General features: G+C 42.8%; 1 long non-coding RNA gene across 1 annotated transcript; it reads right to left on the bottom strand.

Moving 5' to 3' along the window:
- Positions 1–1,035: 1,035 nt before the first annotated feature.
- Positions 1,036–6,027, bottom strand: LOC112690257. Its single transcript, XR_003149195.1, has 3 exons — positions 5,893–6,027; positions 2,945–3,191; positions 1,036–1,532 (listed from the first exon to the last, which is right to left on the bottom strand). It is a non-coding gene; the product is annotated as an uncharacterized LOC112690257 (long non-coding RNA).
- Positions 6,028–8,365: the final 2,338 nt, after the last annotated feature.

Genomic DNA, 8,365 nt, shown 5'->3' with positions numbered 1-8,365 from the left:
TGAATATAAACGCAATAAAACCTCGAAAAGTCCAAGAGGAGGAAATAACTCAAGTTGTCAACTATTTCGTTTCTAGTTATCGGATAAACAGTGAGTGCGGGCGTATAGAAATTTTCAAGGAGACTTTTTTTCCGATCCGTCGAGATCTCACCGAATATATGTTCTTTTGTGTTAATGTTAATAATATTTTCGATACTGTTTATGACTATCTAACTTTTATATAAGCCCACCTACTGCTGTACAATTGTCGTATAATCATTACTTTTCAAATCATTTTCACTGACTTACCGCTTATCCATAAACATGTACATATATACACAGACGATGTACGTGTACCAACAGCTGTGTTGTTCGGATCACAGTTAAGTTAATCGTTGTGACATGGTTGAAATCATACCGCTTTTACAATTATATGTTTATACGTCGGAATACGGTATTATAATAATAGTACATGTATTGGTCGATCATCATTGCAGGACTCAAAAAACGTGTACACCACCCCACCGCAATAGGTATTATTTTTTATTTTAAACCCAACATTAATATACGATTGATCGAGAAAAAAAAATTACAAACACTTTTTAAGAAAAAAAAAAAAACTGCATAACGTTTGTAGCTTAAAACCTCTACTTGTATAATATATAAAAACGTATACAGCTATAACCTTTAAACCGCGCCAGTTTTTAGAAATCAGCGACGCGTGATGTTTAAATCGCACGCAAGCCCACTCTGTTCGCTATTGATATTGTATATAAATAATATTAATAGTAAACCTATTCGTTTTCCATATCGTATCGTATCGTAAACAGTATACAAATGTATCGTTCATTGTGCAATTTTTCAGCGAGACAAACAAGTTTCGCGAACGTATTTATAATACACACACCGTAGTTTATATTGATTTCCGATTATTATCTAGTAACAAATATTTATTTACATGCATGGTTTGTAAAAAAATGTTCACACATATTACATACATATTGTACACACACATATTATAATATCGAATGAGGAAAAAAAAACAACCGAGTAGGCTTGCCGATCAAAACATTAATTTGTGTATTAAAGCTATACCGATCATTAAACATGTAGTATGAACAGTTTATTAAACATTTTTTCTGATTTAAAATACTGATGAATTATAACACTTATACTAACAATACTTCTAAACGAAATCCTAGCACGTATATCGAAAAACATGTGATTTATCGTTTATTTTTATTTTATTGATTTTGTAATACGTGTCTAATAAAATACATTGTACACGATCGTCACAACACGGTACGTACACGGAACAATTATTGGTATACGGTGTTGGCGGTCGGCCGCGGAAGCTGCGGAACCAATCCCCAGAGACGGCGCTTCACGAAGATCGGTGTGACATCCTGTTACGTATACTGAAGGTATACCGGACAGTTTATAGTGCACTCAGGATACATTTAGTATACGTACAGGGTGTCACGCATTGTTTCGACATCGCTGCTGTTGCTGCTGCTGCTGCTGATGCTGCGGACGGAGTTCTGGGCACACATCTAGAAACGGAGAAAAGAGCGACGGTGTTTAAAATAATCCATACGTATACCTGTACACACATACACACACACACACACACACACACATATATGTACAAAAAAGGATCAACGAAATAGAAATCGAATAAAAAAACCCAGGGTACTCGAACGTTCGCAGCGGACGTTCAATAGCGCGTCCGTTTCAATGGACCAGCTTCGCGCAGCGTAAACGCATATTTATGTCTGATGCGCGTGCATGTGTGCTTAGCGGGTGTAAAGGATAATATATTTATCGCGCGTGGAAAAAAAAAAAATGAAAAAGAATAAAAGGACGAGGGTGACGCGTACGAAAACCCTGAGCACCCGAATCCACATGTGTTGCGACGAAAACGAAAAGGGTTAGTATGTTATACCGAGGTTGTGTGTCGTTGCCGCGACAAATGGAGTGGCCATGTTTGATCGCGGCCATTTCGTACGGGGGTGGGAGGAGGACGAAATAAAATCGAATAAAACCTCAGGGGAAGACGTGCGCGTTAAACATAGCGAACGCGAAATCGAGAAAAGTATACAAAAAAAAAAAAAAAAATTGAAACCGCGGCAACAAAAATCAAATACCTACATAAATATCTAATAAAATAGACTAAGATATATTACCTTTGCGGATTTGTTTTTTATTTTTTTAATTCAAACAAAGACTTTTACTGCTTTCCGCGCGCGCACGTGCCGTGTTCGCTGGCAAAGTGCTGTCTGCGTCGGCGGACACGGATTCGTGCGGAAGTGTACGCGTGCGGTACGGATACTTGTGCGACTGCTGCCGACGACGACGACGCACGTCCACCGCCGACGGCTGCCAGCGACGGGGTACGGATCGGCACGGCGCAAAGGACCGTCGACGACGGCGTTCACACCCCCGTACCGCAAAAGCAGCGGGGGCGCGTGCGCCCGAAGCTTTAGCCGCTGCGGACGCGTCGGTGGGCGGCGTCCCGGCGCCGATCGATACGCGGTTTCGTAGGAGTGGCTTTTCATCCCTCCCCCCCACCCGCGGGCCCGAGCGATAAAGTTCAACGCGTACACACGTATGCAACACCTACGCGCGCGCACATTTATGTAAAGAAAAATATGTGTATATACATACGTGCACGGCGGTTACGAACGACAAAAGGGTTCGGTGCAAACGTGCGTGAATACGTGTACGTGCGCGCGCGAAACGGTCCTCGCCCCCGGAACGACCGATCGCGAAATTCACGGCGATCATGTGGATCGCGATCGCGAAACGACGCCGGAACACGCGTCGTACGCCGTTTGTCGCAAGTCGGCCCGATCGCGTTCACGTCGTGCGTCGCGCGAAACACCCGACGGAAACGCGTTGCGACAACACTTGGAGATTCATAACCGCGCGCGCGTGAACTTACGAGTTAAGGGAAAATGGTTACCTTTCTTTTTTTCCGTCCCGTTCCGCTGAGTAGTGTTGGCCGGCCGCGACGCGCACATGTCCCCAGGGGGGGGGGGGGATTACGTAATCTGTTGATTCGTATTCTCCAAACGTCCGAAACACGTACGCACCGCGTGCACGCGTGCGTAGTACGGCCGCGGAGACGACGGATTTGCGAGTTGCACCTGGTGCCCGCGCGCATAACAATGCTGGTCCGGTCGCGTACGCAGACGGTGGGGTAGTAGTGCCTGAGGGAAAAACAAACATCGCGTATTAATGGCGAACGTTACTCGAAGCGCACGGGTAACTCTGCTGCGACGAGTGCGAACGCGCTGCGGTTACGACCGAAAAATAAATACCGAACAATACCTGTAACCGTACGAATACCGTGCGGTATCGTCGGTCGGATTGCGCCGGGTCGAACGCAAAAGCCGGCGGTGCGGTTGTGCAAGATGTTGCGAGTCGAGCGCGGCGGAGTGTGTGCAAATAGATCGAGTCCCGGTACGGTACTGCGCGCGGGATTTTGCGGGGGCCGATTTATTACGATGGAAAACGGGGAGCGGATACGCGCACAGAAGGAAACGGAGGAAAAAAAAAACAAAACAAAACAATCCCTCTGTGCAACTTTTTTTTTTTTTTTTTTATATTCTTCCGACCCTCTGATGCGTACGCGCTTATGTTTGCGCACCACTCTCTCGCTCTCTCTCACTCGGCAGTCTCGGCCGCGCACACCGCCGCAGTAGATATGTGCACCGCGTGGGTCGGTGGCGAATGTCCTGTTTCGGAGGGTTGTCGTATCGTTGGCGGTGAAGGCGGCGGCCGGGGTCTCGCTATTGTACCATACTCGTATAGAAATATGAGTGTGTGCGTGCGTGCGTATACGTATAAATATGCGTTTGTGTGCAACAACGGCAGCAATGGCGCTGGCCGGGGCGCGATGGAAGAGAGTGTTGCCGCGGCGAACGGGCGCAATGGATTCCGCGCGCCCGTTCCAACGCCGACGATGACGTTTCGACGGCAAGTGATAACGCGACGGACACGCGCACGCATTCGATTTCGTAGCGTAGCATAGTAGTAATATCATTGTTATTGAGTACTGGAACGTGGACTACAAACCGGTGTTGACCAGAATTATACGTAAAAAGGCCGGCAGTTTTTCGAGACCCTGATGAATATCGAAAAATGTCCTCTTAACGCACAGCGTATCTTACGTGTTACAGCGACGTGTTTAATTACCGGTTGTAATTAAACATCGTTATATTCACTATTAACGGAGTTTTTATCATTTTGTTTTAATTAATTTTTTTTTTTTTTCATAATTTCGACTTCAGGACGTTTCATGGTTTGTTTTAAAAACAAATATGTTCATGCAATAGAGCCTCGGAACAATGTTTACTTTTACGAACAAAAACGAATTACAAAATAATATGCGTAATAATGTCGCGTATAATAAAACCCCGTGTACACAGCTATTACTTTTTATGGTTTGCATTAAACAATAATTATTAGGTTTTATTATCATTAACAAAAAATTTATAACGTGAAAAATATAACGTTTTATCTAAACGCTCATCAGACGTGCATGCATGTCAGACAACCATGGTCCATATTATTTAACATCTATAGTAAAGTATTTTTTCATTCGGTACTCCGCGGAAAAAAATCGCAAATCCTATACTGCTATATTAAACTCCTTTGAATGATTTCTCTTCAATTTTAAATGTTTTTCCTTTCCCCGCGTGATTCAGTTATTTCCAAAATAATTGTTCATACAATACTAAATTAATGATTGTTATACGAACACTATTTTTCCTAGCCACGAATATGAATTTATTTGTAATAAAATTAACTAATACAAAATAAATTATAACGTCGAGATTAATTAAATTCATCAATGTGAACATAACCAAAGTATTTAATAAATAAAAAAATTGATGTTAAATTCGTTTAATAAAAGCAAGTAGAATAAATTACCAATATCATCGTTACGGGAACATCATTATTAAACATCGAGTTGTTTTATTACCCCTATGACATTACTATTAAACCGTAAAGACGAGACATTTTTAAAACGCATAAACTATATTAGATCTTTGGATGTTACAAAACATTATAGTAGAATATTCTCCATACGAGTTGCACATGAATCTTGTGAAAATATAAAATTTGACGAATACCAAATTTACCGCGTGAGACTTGTACACATCGTACATCACGCGCGTGCCGGTTTATCGGAATACGAGTTTATTTTACGGTACTCGGCCGCGATCGTGCGATTTAAACACAACAAAATTGTGGACCGCGCGGTGTCGTTAAAATCGGCAGAGCGACTGCAGCGTGGAAATATTTTCGTTTGCATACGGTGTGTGTGTGCACGGGGAAACGGAAAAAAAAAAATGAAACGAATTTGTTGAACACGGGTTTTCGACGTCACACCGGTCGATTGACGTGAAGTTATGTGTTGGAAAACGTCTCGTGAAAACTCCGTATCGTGTGCACGAGTACATGATGTAGGTGCACGTGCGGAAAAAAAAGCGTCGCGTCCGGATATTATTATTACAGCAAAGCTTCCCGGGGCGTTTGATGCGTGCGCTTGACGATAAATCATCACCGTGTGACGCGCGCGCGCCGTCGTAAAAAAAAAAAAAAATAAAATAATCGAAACGACTCGAATGGTACCGGCGACCGGCGCGGAAACGTTATTTCATAAATGTTTACGACCGATTTTCCCGGTCGGTTTCCCGACAGCGGTTGACGGCCGTCGGACGACCGGTAAAACGGCAACGACCACCACCGGTATGTGGTATCACGACGTGCGAACCCGGAGGGTGTTTTCGACGCGAAACGATCGAGTTCGACGATACGAGTGTAAGAGCAAGAGTAAGTAGTGTTTGTCGAAAAATAACGCATTAACCAGTACCGAAATTTGCCAAGTCAAAGAGTACTCACCACGGCCCGAGCCAGGCCACCGTTGGACGTCTCGGTGCTGTCGTCGTCGTCTCCTCGCCCGGCTGCCCGCGGCGGACTCCTCCGTTACGTTTCGGGGCCGGCGCGCACCGTCCAAGTGTCCGGGCCGTCGGCGGTCGTGGGCTATTTAAACGGCTGACCCCCGGTCGGCTTTTGCCGTCTAATCGGCCGGTAATTGTCGTATTATTGTCGCCCGAGACGCGCGTTATCGACAGTTAATCGTCCCACGCGCACATGGTAATCGCAGCGATTATTGGCCTCCGATCGACTCACCCCCACCCCCGCCCCACACACACACACACCCCCGGCAATCCGTCCGCCGTCGGTTTAATCGCGCGCGCGCAAAACGACGGTCGTGTCGCAGCAACGTCTTGCGTCAACGTCTTTATAATTCCTATGCGTGTTCCGTTACGGCCGCCGAGAGATAACACCCCGCCGCTCCGTCCGTCCGTTCGACCTCTCGGCGGCCACGGATCAAAACGATCAATATTCCACAGCTACCGGCGGCCGCCAAACGCATTATTAATCGCCCGCCATATGGTCACCATTGTTTGATTGTCCGCGTAATCGCACCGGATCGACCGACGCGTCCGTCATCGTGTTCCGACCGCGTTCGTCACGTTCGCGTCGAAACGACGCCTTGCGGCGGACAATTATAACATTCCTCGGCCGCCGTACAATACACGTGACACAGCCGATAACGATGTGGGTAACGTTTCGACGGCCCGATAGCCGCCGCGAACGGACGCAGTTCGTAAGACCGTTCAACGAACAAACGCCTGTAAATAATATTTGATCGGAAACGATTCTCATCAGATAAACATAATGAATGCCGGCAAATGCTATTGTACCGCGCACGATTTGTCGTCGGTTCAAACATGTCCGAAAATCCGTTAAACTTTTCGATATTCCAATTGGATGCGTTACGCCGAAACACCGTCGGTAACATGTCCCGCACCGGGAGTGTGGTACAATACGCACGTCCCGGTACGAATCAAATCGCGAATATCGCACCGGATGAACCGGAAACCCGAGTCCTTTGCGATAGCGCAGAAACAACCTTTTGCCGTATAACATTCGTCGCGCGTCCCGTTACAGTAGTTCATCAGCAATGGTTTGGTCGTTTTCCGTCGATTGCCGCAGTGGTGCAAAATTAGTTAGGTTAGTTTAGTTAGGCGATACGTACAACGTTTTAATAACGTTAGTAAGTGTGTGCCGCAGGGATGTGTTGAAGTTAGGTGATCCGTAGGTGCACCAGCGCTTTGTACAGCGTTAGGTTTCACGAACGCGGGAGTACAGTAGGTACGTTTGAAGTGGTAAACGAATTTTTTTTTCTTCTACGGTTTCCCCGACAATTATTATGCGTGCGTGCATACGTCACAGCGTTCGGGTATCCAATACGTTTTGGTTTAACGACGGCAATCAATATTGTTGGTCTTAATTTCCGTGTCAGATATTGACATTAAAAAAATAAAAAAAATAAAAAAATCGAAATGTCCGTACGAAATATTTGTTTACGGCTCAACAAGCGTTAAGGATTTAATAGACATAATAAAAATGACATAAAAAACACTTTTGAAGCACTAAAAATAATCGATAAAACGTTTAAGACTCTAAAATTATAGTTTATCATTTTTCTCGTTCGTAATACAACACGAAACTTTAAAAAATTACCATTAATCATCGAAATCATAAGTTATAACGATTGTTACATTCGTATTACAACAACTACTATAGCACTCTTGAATCATTACCATAAATTGATTTAAACGGTGTTCCGATAATTGTACGCCGTTATTACGAATTGGATTTTATTTTATCACATTAAGCAATACATAAATCTGAAATATTTGAAAATTATTTCATGTTTTTCCTCGTTATTAATAGCTTAAAATAAAAATATGATTTCATATGAATACTAAATGATAAAATAATAAATGAAATTGGTCAAAAAAATAACCAAAACTCAATTTGGGACTTACTGACATTGTGTAAGAAATAAGAAATAATTTACTATAAACATCACATGCGATATAACTATAAATAATACAACAAATCGAAAAAATGTAACTGAAAATATTAATTTTTAACGCACTGTATTATATTGTAATATATTAAAAACATGTGTGAAATGATTAATCATTACGTAGAATTTAGATTAATTTAAAGACGTAAAATAAATATTTATACATACGAGCATATGTATTCATTTTCGAACATATGATTATTTTATTATATGTCTTATGTACAGTTCAACAGTCCAAAAATCACATTTTTTTTCTCTTATCGAATGTTCCTTTTTCTTAGCTGTACTATTCCATTCTAGAGTATTTCAACATAATTCTAAACATTATTGAGATTTATAAAATAAAATACTAAACATAATATTGTACATATTGTTTAGATCACAGATTTGATTGTGTTTAATGTACTAGAGTTTATTTGAATATCGTTT

This window comes from Sipha flava, unplaced genomic scaffold (genome assembly GCF_003268045.1).
Source record: "Sipha flava isolate LNK unplaced genomic scaffold, YSA_version1 49987_pilon_pilon, whole genome shotgun sequence".
In the NCBI taxonomy this organism is placed as follows: domain Eukaryota; kingdom Metazoa; phylum Arthropoda; class Insecta; order Hemiptera; family Aphididae; genus Sipha; species Sipha flava.
This window is presented reverse-complemented; position numbering and strand designations above follow the sequence as displayed.